At 39.7% G+C, this 14868-nt stretch overlaps 1 pseudogene; it reads right to left on the bottom strand.

Moving 5' to 3' along the window:
• Positions 1-1339: 1339 nt before the first annotated feature.
• LOC118859074 lies at positions 1340-1564 on the bottom strand (annotated as a pseudogene).
• Between the last annotated feature and the right edge of the window lie 13304 nt (positions 1565-14868).

The following is a 14868-nucleotide window of genomic DNA, read 5'->3' as shown; positions in this document are numbered from 1 at the left end:
ACATATGAGTCCCCTTCTTCTTTCTTCAATCTCTTTGAGATATAGACACACACACACACACACACACACACACACACACACACACACACAGAACCAGCAGTTATGTGAATAAATGCATTCCCCTATTACTTGCTATAACATGGCTCTGTGCCATACTTGTGATCTATTGCCTGAACTCTATGCCCTTCATGTATTTCCTCCTGTAGAGATGGTCCACAGCATTCTCTGATGATAATATACCTACTATTTCTGCCTCCATTGATCTTTACCCAAATGTTCTCTGCCATGATTCCACATGCTAGTTATAGAATTTCCTCAAATGACTGTATCTTCTTAATACACAATGCTAGCTTCTCCTATTTTTACCTTATCCTGCTTCTTTTCAATATGCCATACAAAGCCATATGCCATTCATAGATCTCTTCCCAAGACTCGGTGGTACATATGACATAGAATTTTTTGTTTGTTGTCCATACTTTCGATATTATCCATATACATTTGAGTTTGTAGGTATTATTGTGATACAATGTACCATAATATTCTACAGTTGAATTCTATAAAGAGGCCTAACATTTGTAATTGTTGAAAACTTTTTCCTCTCTCTTTCCCAGAGCCCCACCCCTCAGAATGATTGAAATAGAGGCATCCAAAACTAGTGTGTGTGGAAAGTGTGCCCTTCAGGAACACAATTAATTCTCCTTCCTATGCATTGAGAAAAAATAAAAACAACTTCTTACCAGTGAAGAAAATTAAACCGAGGACTTCTGTCTGAATTTTAAATATTTGCTTTATTTATTCACAGATCCACTCCCTCTGCAGTACTTCTGTAATTTCCTCATTCCTCTCTTTTTCCTTTCCTGATATTACTTTGAGAAACCTCATTATCTCTCTGGGCTTCAATAACTATGTTCTAGTGGAAATGGAATCTTGGTAGTATTCTTAAAACCTGGGTTCAAGTCCTAGGTCCAGTATATATTGACCAAAAGACATTAAATATGGCTCCATTTCTCTTAACTCTAATTGCCTCATCTATAAAAAAAAGGCTACCATGCCTTAACTTTATTAGAGCAAGGGCCTGGACTATATTCAAAATCAATACTACATATTGAACATCTGTTATCTGTAAGGTACTATGTTTGGAATACAAAGATTAAAAAATAGCACAACCCTACCTTCCAGGAGTTTAAATTCTTTTTTTCTCATCTTATGAAAAGTTTATTTTCAAAAAGTTAAAGAAAATACAGTAACTAATTTTATGTATCAAAAGAAAAAAAAAAAGAAAAGTTCTTGGGAATGTAAAGGTAAGTGGAGACCCAGAGCATCAATGGTGCTTAATTCCTTATACTTGTTCCAAGGCTTCTAACATAATGACACTGTTTCCTTGGGTTACCACCATTCCAATATTGTTCTGTTGCCCACCTGGTGCCATCTCTACACATTCATTAATCAACAAGATTCATAAATGGATCAAACCCCCACAATATTCCTTGGACAACACGTTCAATTTCAATGATAGCTTCTTGTCCATAATTTTTGTTAGCTTGGGTAGGTGCAATTGACTCATTTTGTTTCACTTATGGCCCTAAGATTCCTCCCTGTGCAATCCTCAGCTTTGCTCACACTCCCCTTGGTGCCACTCAGGAATTTAAATTCTACTCAGGGGATATGATGTTTAAATAGATAAGCATAGAAAGAAAGAAAGCCTGGGGGTGATGGTGGCAAAGGAGAGATTCAGATAAATTTTTGAGGGAAGGTGGAGGAGTGAGGGGGTGCTTTCGGTTGGAGTTGTCAAGAAGGTTTTATGAAGGAAGAGGCAGCCTTTGCCTTCCCCGTTAGTCTTCTGTCTGTCTCCATTGTACACCACAGTTCCTATTCTGATCATATGCCCCTCTTTCTAGTTCCCTCTATTTCTTGTCCTTATGTACCTCATTCACAGGTCACTTCCTTATGTCCTCTTCTTTCTGATGCTTCACTTTTCATCCAACCTTCAAACGTCTTCTCTGGTGGAGAATGATTGGGATATCTTCTAGAGTGATACCACTGTCCATGAAATACAGTAGGTAGAGACAGGACTTGAATGTAGGGACCAATTTCTAGTCTTGACTTACTTACCAGATCTATGTGTCTTTGAGTAAGCCCTTTTCCCCCTATGACACCTGGTCTCCTCCCCCATAACATGGGGAGAGGTGTCAAAGTGCATGACCTCCAAAGTCCCTTTCAGTTTTGATATCACGCCACAGCTATGGGAGGCAGCTGGGGCTCATTTTTCTTCCATATTCTCTGCTCCTCACCACCTGTATTCTCTCCCTTTTTGCCATAGCATCTTCCCTCAATATTCCACCCACTGCCTGATCCCAACTGTTGTCATTCATGAACTCCACATAGAGATGACTTCTTCCCACAGCCCTTTCTCCTGTGCACAGAAGGCTGAGTAAACTAACTAAATACTGTATATGAAAATTCATCAGCCAACCAACATGCTGAAATTAGATTACCATCTGGCTTTCCAGTCCATTCAGCATGTGCAATTATCTGACTGGTTGGTCTCTAGAGACCCCAATTGCAAGGCAAACTTAGAGTAGCCAGCCTTTGGGATTGGGATGAGTCCTCTCCTCCTGATCTCTATGATAAGTAGCATAGTGACAACTCACCCCTAAAAATCAACAAAAATAATAACTATTATTTCCAACAAGTGGAAGCAAGTGGATAGGAGGCAAAATAGAGTTCTGGACATGGAGTCAGGAAGACTAGAGTTCAAATCCTGATTCAGACACTTCCTAACTGTGCCCCCCCTGGGCAAGTCACTTAACCACTGTTTGTCTCAGTTTTCTCTTCTGTAAAATAAGAATAGTAACAGCACCTAACTCCAAGGTTGTTGTGAGGATCAAATAAATTAATATTTGTATAAAATTGAGCAAAAACTTTAGAGAAAACCTCTGTCTTGATCTTAGAGCACAAATCACAATCTCATCTCCATTGCCAGTATAGTACACTTGTGTTGTACCTAGGAGATCTGAGTTTAAAGCTCGACAGTGATGTTTGCATGACTATGACTTTTTATCTGAATGCTCAGTACCTGGCCCCTTGGGGGAGGGGTAGAGGAGAATATATCTGTAATTTCTTGGTGTAGGGAATATGGGTGAGGAAACTCCATTTGCAGATGAAGATAAAAACCTTAGACACATGACTTAGATGCATTAAGAAATGGAATGACTTCTCAGGGTCACAGAATTAGAATTTGTCAGAGACCTGATGCCCCACTACCCAAATTCATTTTCTCCCACTGGTCTTTCATAGTACCTGAAATTTATCCATTAAAGGGTATAAGCATACATATCTGTATACATTCTAAATGCTAGTGATATAAATATGTAGAAAAAAGACAGGTCTTCCCCTCAGGAAGCTTACCTTGTAAGGGGAGAAAACACACAGAAGGAAGCTGAAAAGGGCGGGGGTGGCGGGGAAGAGGAGAATACCAGGGAAGGTACAGCCCACAGGGAAATGGTACAAAAGTCAGAAAAGTTTCAACATGATTCAGGCAGGTGAGAATTTAAGAGGTCTTCTGAGATGAGCTCCCCCCACAGTTTGCTGCTAGGCTACTTTTCCAATCTCATGTTGTACTGTTCTCTTCTATGAAGTCTATGCTTCAGCCAAATTAGATGATTTGCTATTGTGAAATTTGGAATAAGAGGATTTGGGTTTAAATCTGGGCTCTGACACTTCCTGGCTCTGTGCTATATTGAGTATGTCAGTTAGTCATTCTGAGCCTAGGTTTCCTCATCTACAAAGGGAAGGGGTTGGACTAATTGATCCAAGGTGACTTTAAGTTTTAACTCAATATTGCTATGACACCCAGTACATGCCTGGGGATTTTCTGTGACTTTGTGACTTTGCTTGCATCATTTGTTTTGCCTTTTCTTCTTCCCTCTTCTGGCTGTTGGCTTCAAAATCTAACTAAAATACTGTTTTTTGCAACAGTGATGTCAAATTCAAAGAGAACTAGATCTCTGCAAGCTCAGTATTAACTTAGAAAACCGCAAATAAACATTATTTTTATTGTATTGTGTTTATTTGTATTTTTTAAACATTTCTTCATTGCATTTTAATCTGGTTCAGGCTGCACTTAAGAGTTATGCTGCCATGGTAGGAGGTGAGTTTGACACTTCTGCTCTACAAGAAGCCAGTTTTAATATTGCTTTTTCTCCTTCAGACCTCATATATCCACTTTCTTGCACCTTAATTTTGTACTTGTTTTAAAAGTGAGGGTGAGATATGTAAGAGGGCAGGAATATTGTAATAAGGGGATGCTGGGAAAAAGTTTGCAGCTAGACTCTGTTTCTCTCAATCTTGTTATGTTTCTTTGAAGCTTATCAATGGCTCAAGATAATTTACATGACCTGAATCTAGCTTCCGGGCATGTGAGGGGAGTTTAAGAATTTATTTACCCAACCCAGCTGTCAAAAGCATCTGACAGAGTCCCCATTGAGGTAGGTGAGGGATAGAATGGTGTGATTGGTTTAGGAAATTTTAATAGGTACTTCAGGGGGCTCTTTTGTGTGCTAGCTATGTGTGGTTATGGTTCCAATGAACCAAAGAGCTAAAGTTTGTTGGTTATTCTCAGGCATATTGACCAGGCAAAGCCACAAAAGAACAATAACTCCCTTCGAAGAAAAAGAATCACTAGACACAGACATGAACTACAGGAGATGAAAACAGCAATAACATTTCAGAGAAGCCTGATAAAAGATACAACACATATAAGCTACCACCAGATACACAAGAATTATTAAATAATACAAAAGGAATTTAATTCAGGAAGCTTCCAAACCAAAAAAAAATAGCCACTAAAATTGGTAAATAGTGTCAGGTCCTTGCAGTCCTGCTTCCTTATTGCTCTGAGGACTTGGAGTTCTAGAGAACTGACTCATATTAATACATTTTCCTTTTGGGGAGGAGGCATTAAAATACTGTTTGAAATATAATATAATTCCAGTAGGGAAAGATAGAGAACAGGGACTAGATGGAAATGAAATTTGATGGGTTCTGAACTGTTTGGATTCCTGGACTCAGACAGTAGTTATGGTTCAGTCAGATGGGTGGTCATCAGTGGGATGTCCTAGGGGTCTTTTGACTCAGATAAAAGCATAGATGGTGTGCTCATTAAATTTGTGAATACTTAGAAGGATAGTCAACATATTGGATGACAATCAGCATCCAGAGGTATCAGTGCAAGATAGAGAATTACCCTGGATCTGGTAAGATAAAATTTAATGGAGATAAAAGTCAAGGTTTATATAAGAAATGTTATCTTTCAGACAGCAGTTTGTCTACAGAAGACCTGTGGGTTTAGGTGGTCAGCAGGTTCAGGATGAATCAACAGCAGTCAAAAAAGCTAATCTAGGGCTTTGGTAAGATAATGATGATGATGATAAGGAGGAGGAGGAGGAGGAGGAGGATGAGGATGATGATAAGGATGATGATGATGATAATCTATGTAGCATCTAATATGTGCTGGCACTAGGCTAGATACTTTATAAATATTATCTTAATTTATCCTCATAGCAATCCTAGGAGGTAGGTGCTATTATTATCCCCATTTCACAGGTGAGGAAACAAGTAAATAGAGGTTAAATAATTTGTCCAGGGTCACACAGCTAGCATGTGTCTGAAGCCAGATTGTTCAATTCGAATCTTCCTAACTCCAGCCCTAGTGTTCTACACAGTGGGTTACATGGCAGCCTCTCAAGAGAAGTATGGTTTCTAGGTATAAGGAAGGGATGGTCTCTCATGCTATCACATCTGGACTACTGTGGTCAGTTCTGGGCACAATAATTTAAGAATGTTATTTATAAATTGGAGAGCATCCAGAGGAAGGCTCTCGGAACAGCGAAAGGCCTTCAGTCCCCGTTCAACAAATGCTGATTGTCATCAGAAGGCATGATAGCCATCTTTACATACATGCAAACCTGTCTTAGAGAAGAAGGGTTAGCCTTATAGATTTTCCTAGATAGTAAAACATAGGACAATGGGGAAAAGTGGCAGACATCAATATAGGATTAATATCAAGAAAATATTGGTAACACTTAGAGCTGACCTAAAGTAGAATGACCGACCTGAGCAATGGCAGGCTCACCCATCTTAGAGGTCTGCACACTGGGATAGCATGACCATTTGCCAGATATGTCGGAATGGAGATGCCATTGGGGGATGGGTTAGTTCAGATAGCCACTGAGCTCCCTTCTACATCTACATTCTGCACTCCTGAGCCTCTGTGAGCAAATCTAACTTTAGGCAGCCCATGTTAGCTCCTTGCTTCTAGGAGAACAGACAATATAAATGGCAGATATCATAGCTGGTTGATACATTTCAGAATCAGAGCATAGCTGAATGACAGCTACAAATGAATTCTCTTTGCTTTAAACAACTCGACTGCATTATGTTGGTAAGGCTGCCAAGCCCCGTTGTGGGCGGCACTAAGTACCCAGCGCAGCATGGTATTCCTCTTGTCTCCCCTTGTCACAGAGGACAAATTACAGAGACTTCACTAAGCCTCTTAATGAGAAGACAGTACAGCTTGTTAACAGTAATCTGGCAAATAAAAGGATAAACAGCAGCCGCTCTCTATGAGAAGAAGAACATGACCATGTTTCTTTCCTTGGGACTGGTAGATTTTATTTGAGATGCAGTACCACCCCAGGAGGTGGGCCACTGGGGCTCCACTTTCAGATTCCTAGTTTCACAGACTCTCAGAGTTGGAGACGCAATGTGGTGGAGTGGATGGAGTATTAGATATTGGAATCAGGAAAATCTTCAATATGCCTCAGACAATAACTAGCTATGTGACACCAAGCAAGTCACTTTACCATTCTAGGCCCATTTCCTAGTCTGTAAAATGAGACAGTTGGCTTCAACAGCCTCTAAGGTCCCTTTTGACCAAATCTATGATTCTATGATGCTTTCAATCTAGTCCATATCCAAACTACAACCCCCTCTACAATAAACCTCTCAAGTGATCATTGAACCTTCACTGAAAGATGCATGGTGATGGAGAATTCACTACCTTTCAGAGTAATCCATTCCACTTTGGGTGAGTGAAATTATGAGGAAGGTTCCCGTATATCAATATGAAATCTTGCAACTTCCTTGCATTGCTTGGTTTCATGCAAATCCATAGACTGGTGATCTCCAATTTATCCTATTTCTTTTTTGTACATAACTGCATGTTGTCTCCTCTGTTAGACAGCTAACGTTTTGAGGGCAGAAGCCAATTTTGCCTTTCTTTGCACCCTTGTTGCTTAACACAGTACCTGACACATAGTAGGTATTTGATCAATGCTGGTTGACTGTTGAGTGCCTAGTGATCTAATTTTGCCATTCCTTAATTTTCCCATCTGTAAAGTTAGGTAGGGGAGTATGTGACAAAACCTCTTTTACTGATGGGCTAAAGAAGCCTGATCTGGTTGAGAATGAACTTTAATGCTGGAACAAAAAGACTTAATAAAAACAGTTCCTATATTCATGATACTTTCTAGTTCATACAAATGTCATTAGTCCTGTTTTCCAGATAGGGGAAGTCATTGTTCTAATTCACTCCAGGGGGATAATCTGGCAGCAGAATTTGGATCAAATTATTTAATGTTAGATCTGGAAAGAACCTAGAAGTCATCCAATCTGATCTCCTCATTTTAAAAAAGCATAAACTGAGTCTCAGAGCAGTGTACACTTTCCCATAGTCAAATATGTCTATGTGCTTTTATGTGTATATGTGTGTGCGTTTTTATGTGTGTGTGTGTTGTGTGTTGTGTGTGTGTGTGTGTGTGTGTGTGTGTAAATAGAGTTAGCTCTTTGCTTCCACATTTCATGAAATCTCAGCAGTTTAATTGGTTTAATCTCTGGGATCGGATTGTCATTGTCCTCAATGTAAGTAGCAGAAGTTTTCCCCACCCTTAAGACACACACACATACACACACACACACACACACACACACACACACACCCCTGTGGATCCCTAGTGAGAAACTACTTCTATCAACAACAATCTTTATTGTCTTAGGCAGTACTTGAACCCAGGTCTTCCTGGCTCTGAGGACAGCTGTCTAGCAAATAACTTCTGCTCCCTCCCTGGCATGGGCATATACATACACACTCATTATATTTGGCTACATACAGGAAGAAATCCCCTTTATTAATGGAGATTGCCAACTATTTCCGAAGGCAGAGTCTTAATGTGTTGGCTGGAATAAAAAGGCAGTGACTTGCCCAGGATGGCAGAAGTGGTAAGTGTTAGAGATAGCACTTGAGTTAACTATTGAAAAATACAAAAGTTTAAATGGCTTTCTTTGCCTTCCAAGTACACTTATTGCAAGCAGTGGTTGTTTCCTTCTTGTACCCACATCCCTAGAACAGGCCTAGAACAGTGCCTGATGCATAGTAGGTACTTAATAAATATTTGTTGGTTAATTGATGGATGACCCTTTCTTTCCCTCCCAAGTTTCTCTACCTCCAAGCCCTAGTGGTTCCTTCTTATACTTCCTGTTCTTCATATTCTTTTCTTTGTTCTTTTTTCTTGTTCTTCTTCTTCCTCTTCTTCCTGTTGTTGTTGTTGTTCCTCCTCCTCCTCCTCCTCTTCCTCCTTGTCCTCCTCCCCTCTTCCACTTTTTCTTCTTCTTCCTCCGCCTCTTCCTCCTCCTTCTTCTTTTCCTCCTAAGCAATGTCTTTTTTTTCTATTTTCACATTTCTCTCCGGCAGCATTTCCACTTACAAAGTCAGATGCTGCTACATTTGGAGCCAGAAGAGCTCGATCTCTCCCAGCCTTTCTACTTTCTTGCTGTGTGATCTGGACAATTCACTTGCCATCCCAGTACCTCAGTATCCTTAACTTCAAAATGTTTCCATTATAGACGTGAGCAGGTGCTCTCCAAGGCACCTTCCAGCTTTCCCTTTCTGTAAGTATCAAAGGATTGATGGTACCCCAAAGTTATACAAAATCATAATTAAACCAGGCCTGATGCATTTGTAGCATTCAGCTACCCATAAAATCTAGAACATACACTACTGATGATAGTAGTAACCCTTCCACTTGAGTTTAACACCCATCTCCCTAGTCTCCCACCTTCCAATTCCTTGAGAGTACTTCCAGCATTTGGAGAACACAAGCTCAACTTGAGATAAAAGCAGCCCTGATCCAGGTGGAGGCTATTGTTCTACCTGCTTCTGCCATCTAACTAGCACACCAACCCATCTATACACATCCATCACCAAAAGGGAGTGGGTAGAGATTACATATAAATATTTATAGTTTTAAATCTTGTTCCACCTTGGAAATGATGTCAAAGGGAACAACAGAACAAATTGAGGAACATTACCCAAATAGGAGAGGGACGATATGTACTTGACCAAAAAAAAATACAGCCCAGAATAGATCAGTAAATCAGCCTTTAGTTTACCTAACTTCCAGGAAAGAGCACAGGCTTTTGTCCCCACAAATAGAATCACCAGGAGCTCTACGTAGGCCTGGGACAATGTCACTCCATGAAAGTCAATTCCTTTTCATCATCTTGGATTGTCAGGCACTAAAGGTACACTAAATTGCTTTCTCCTGTGTTTTCAAGTGCTAATTGCAGTATTTAGAAGCTGGGGGCAGGGTAGGGAAGGGACCTCAGGTGATATCTGGTACAATCCGGACACAAACAGAAATTCACTCTACTGGTGGTCACTCAGCTTTAGTGTGAAGGCCTCTGGGGACTGGGGAAACTTCTAGCACTCTCCTCCTCCTTCCCCCACCCCTGCCAAGTGGCTCATTCTCCTTTTGTGTGACTTTAATTCTCTGAACACTTCCCCCCTCATTTTGAGCCTAAATCTAGGGAATATGAGATCAAACTATTCCTCTGACATTTACTCCCTGTGTGATAATCTTGAGGAAGTCACTGACATATCTGGACATGAGTTTTCTCATCTGTAAAATGAGGGAGTTAAAGTACATGGTGTCTGAGGTCCCTTCCATCTTTCGATCTATGATCTTCAACTGCATCATGTCAGGAATGCTCTGTCCCCTCACTTTTACCTTTTGATTTCCCTGACTTCCTTCAAAGATCAGCTCAAAGCTGAGGAAAGAAGACCTTTGCAATCCCCCTCCCCTCCCAGCTGTTAATGATACTTCCTTCAGTTTACCTTCCCCTGACTTTATGTATCTTGCTTATTCCTGGTTATTTACAGGTTTTTTCCCCAAGGAGAATGTTGGTGCAGACTGTTTTTTGTCTGTTTGTATCCTGAATACTAAGCACAATGCCTGACTCATAGTAGGTCTTTAATTAATGCTTGTTGACTGACTGATTTTCAGTCATTTCTCCTAGTTTTGCACTGCCAAGAACAGACAAAGTTATTCTCTCAATGGCCCTCCAAATACATGAAGGCAATGATAGTTTCTCCCTAAGTCATTTCTTTTCCAGGCTAAGTACTCACAATTTATTCAGCCAGTTCTCATGTGGCATGGTCTCTGGTCCCTTGATCATCCTGATCACCCTCCTCTAATCATATCTTTCTTTCTTCAACTCGCCTGATTTTTATAGCACTTTTAAAAATTTTGTCCTAGACCTTTTGGAAATTATTTTATGTTTTTCTCCAAATTGTCTTAATTAGTTGATAAATCATTTTATAAATTACAGAAGGATATGACTTGCCCAACACCACACAGAAAGTTCAAGGCAGGGTTGCGATTCAAAATATTTCCCTGCTGAACCTGGTATACATTGTAGAGAAGATATCATGGGAAGCAGCTTGGATGGAGTGGCTAATGTGTTGGCCTAGGAGTAGGGATGGCCTGAGGTCAGAATCCTGTGTGAAATTGAATAATCACTTAATCTTGCTGTAGCAAAAAATCTGCTAGCGGCTGCTGTAGGGGCATAAGACCCACCAAAGACCAGCACACAGAAAACTGCCAACACAGGTTTGATCTGCTTTACTAAGGAAAGTAACTTTAAGGGATTAACAATCTCAGTTTAATCAAATGTACAAATATCATTCACAGTTCAGGGGGAAAAGATCAGCCCCTTGAACTTCAAGGCAAATACGAACAGAAATTACAAGCATCAACAGACAGACCTTGTCTGATTCAAATCACAATTCATAGCTACCAGAGAAATACCAACATCTGGGTTGCAAAGCTGGAGGGGCAGTTTGCAGCTCACCCAGAGTCTCAACACTCCTTCCATGAGTGTGCCCCAAATGTCAAACGCCAAGCTTTCCTCAATTATATCCTGTTCAGAGCCCTGACAGCTCTGACCTCACCCAGGCTGGGTGTGTGAAAGTTCCCCATCCCTAGTATCACACACAATTCAATGACTGTCTTAATGCTGAGAAATACTCCAAGGCAAAATCCCACTTATCTGCCCCATTCAAACAAAGGCCAGAATACTTAAAGGCACTTAAGAGAAGTACAGCAAAAAGTTTCACCTTAATTACTATTACACTTCCTCAGTTTCCTCTTCTTTATTTTTTGAGGTTTGTTTATTTTTTAATTTTTTAAACATTTTAAAATTTATTTTAAACTTAATTACAAAATAAGAAAAGAAAAAAAAACATTGCCACGTACACAGCAAAACATAAAAGAACATCCAATATAAAGCAATACATTTCCATTTCAAGAAAGTCTATATGATAAATACTACACATTATTTTCAAAGCTGCCTAGTTTTTCTTTGCTTCCTTGTGGGTTTTCTTTTGTTTTCTGCTATGCACTTTTTATTTTATTTTTTTCTTTCCTCTACCCCCACCCTAAAGAAGGCTACAATTAAGTGTGTGTGGTGTGTATACATATACATATATATATATGTAAATATATATGTGTGTGTGTATATATGCACATAGATATCTATAAACATACACATATATACACACATATACTCATATACACATATGTAAGACTGTACTATGATTATTCCTGCTCATTATCTGTTTCTCTGAAGGTCAATAGCATCTTTTTTTAAGTCTAAGTCTTTCCATGTTTTTTCTAAATCAACCAGCTCGTCATTTCCTACACCACAGCAATATTCCAACTCAATCACATTCTATCTGAGAGATTTTTCTATGCAAGATCTTTTTCCCCAATTTTCTACATTCCTTCTATTCTTGACTGCATAGGTTTTATTTATAGAAGAAAATTTTAATTTAAAATAATCAAAATATCCATGTTACACTTCAACAATGCTCTCATCTCAGGATATGGTTTAAAGCCTGATATTACTGAATCTGCTTCCTTTACATTCCTTTTATCCTGGTTTCTTTGAAGTTCCTGACTTTTTGTTCTAAATGAACTTTTCTATTATTTTTTCTAACTTAGTAAGGTAAGTTTTTAGTAATTTAATTGGGATGGCATTACATAAATAGATTAGTTAGGTAAAAGTGTCATTTTTTATATTGGCTTTACCTACCCGTGAACAATAAATATCGCTTCAATTATTTAGATCTAACTTTATCTGTATAAAAAGTGTTTTATGCTTATATTCATGTAGTTTCTCTGGTCTAAAACAATATTGAATAATATTGCTGACATATAGTGTAGTTTCCCTATTTTTCTCTTTTGATTAAATCTATTTTAGCTTTAACTTTGTCTGAAATCATGATTACTACCACTGCTTTTTTATATGATAAATTCTACTCCTGACCTTTATTTTATGTTTGTGTGTACCTCTCATTTTTATAGCATTTGCTGAAAGCAACATATTGTTGAATTCAAATTTTTTATCTGCTACCAGTTTCCATTTTTATGGGTAAATTCATCCCATTCATATTTAAGCAAATTGAATATTTTCCTTGTTCCTATTTTTCCTCACTATCCTTCTCACCCTATTCTTTTCGCTTAGTCCTCTGCCTTACTTCTATCCACTATTTTGACCTCCTATTCTTTAACCTACATACTCCTCCTTTGTCTATTCTCCCCACTATATCCCCTTGCCCTCTTATTTCTTTCTGAATTAAGGAGACTTTTATACCTTCCCTTTTTAACCCATTCCTGATGAGAGTAAGGTTTCAGCACTACTTGCTTCCCCCTACTAGTTTCTTTTTTTCCTTTTTTGTCTCATTTGTATGAGATAATTGCTCTCACTACACAGTTATTATTTTTAATCACCCCATCATACTCAGCTCAGCCCAAACCTTTCTTTCAAACTACCCAAATAAAAATGACAGTCATAAAAGACCTGATAATATTTTCATACATAAGAAGCAAATGATTTGACTTTATTGTGTCCCTTATAATTGGCCCTTAATGTTTACTTTATATTTCTCCTGGATGTTATATGTCAAATTTTCCCTTAAGTTCTGCTGTTTTAGTCACAAATATTTGAGAGTGTTTCAGTGTGTTAAATGTCCATTTTTAAAATTCATAATTATATTTAACTTTGCTGGGTAAGTTACCCTTGTTGTAATCCCAGCTCTTTTGCTTTATGAAATATAATATTCTAAAACCTATGGTCCTTCAGTGTAGTAGCTGCTAGGTCTTGTGTAATCTTCATTGTGTGAGAAACATGATTTTGGGGATCACTGGCCTTCCTAGGCAGGGCCAAAGTCCTGAGGAAGAACCCTGTGAAGGAAGGCTGTGCAGACCACAGGACTCCCAGAGGAAGGCCAAGTGGTAGCCCCCCTTAATCTGTGGGGATCACAGGGCTCCTAGGAGTCAGACCCTAAGGAGGACCCAAGTGATGGCCCCTTAGAACGATTATGGGGAATCACAGGACCTTCTAGGGTTGGACCCCAGGAAAGAGCCACGTGATGACCCCTAAGGAAGACTGTGCAGACCACAGGACTCCCAGAGGAAGGCCAAGTGGTAGCCCCCTTAATCTGTGGGGATCACAGGGCCTCCTAGGGGTCAGACCCTAAGGAAGACACAAGTGATGGCCCCTTAGAATGGCGGTAAGATCACAAGACTCCTGAGACAGGGCCAGAAGTCCCAAGTGATGTCCCCTTAACAAGCCTGTGCAGACCACAGTGTTCCCCAGGGAAATCCCAAGTGGTAGTCCTCTTAACACCACAGCAGGGATCACAGGACTCCCCAAGGCAGGGTCAGGGAGTTAGCCTGAGATATGCTTCCGCAGCTCATTGCTTTCCTTTTCCCATGACCTTGGGAAGATCCATGTGATTTGCCCATTCTCACCCAAAGAACTCAGGACCAGAGTAGGCAGAGGAAGGCATTTATTACACTCCTCAAGAGAACAGGTGTAGTGTTCACTGGGATCACTCACACTGATACAGCTGCAGGAGCAGGGGTAACCATTCCCTCCACTCCTGCTTGAGTTATGGTTAGTTTACATTCTTTGCTTTTTACACGGTTTTCCTAGGTTTTACAGTTTATACAGGTGGGCTAATGAGGATACAGAAGCAAAAGTGAAGTTAATTAGATTTTCCTTGCCTGAGTTTAGGATTAATCTACATTCTTTATTTCCCCTACCTTCCCTCTTTAACATATGCAAATTGTGCAAATCAGTAGGCCTGGACTCTTGACCAAGATCAGACCTTTGATAAGTTCGAACTAGTTCAGCTGGTTTGGCCTCTCTTGTTCCCCTGACTGCCTACCTCATGCTCTCCTCAAATGGCTCATTTAAGCATGCGTACAAGCCTCTGACCTTTCACCTGACTGACCCGAGGCCTGGTTTCTTCTAAAACTGGGGTGGGGGAGGGGTGAGGTACACCTTCAGTTCTGTGGAAACAAAACTCCTCCTCCCATTTCTTACAATTGTAACTCTGTGATATTGCAATTGTTTTCTTCTTGGGGTTTCCAGTATTTTCGCCTTAACCTGGGAGCTTTGATACTTGGCTATGATATTCCTGTAAATTTTCCTCCTGGGATCTCTTTCTGGTGGTGATTAGTGGAT

Source organism: Trichosurus vulpecula, chromosome 8 (genome assembly GCF_011100635.1).
Source record: "Trichosurus vulpecula isolate mTriVul1 chromosome 8, mTriVul1.pri, whole genome shotgun sequence".
Taxonomy (NCBI): domain Eukaryota; kingdom Metazoa; phylum Chordata; class Mammalia; order Diprotodontia; family Phalangeridae; genus Trichosurus; species Trichosurus vulpecula.
The sequence above is the reverse complement of the archived record's forward strand: the minus strand, read 5'-3'. Positions and strand labels throughout refer to the sequence as shown.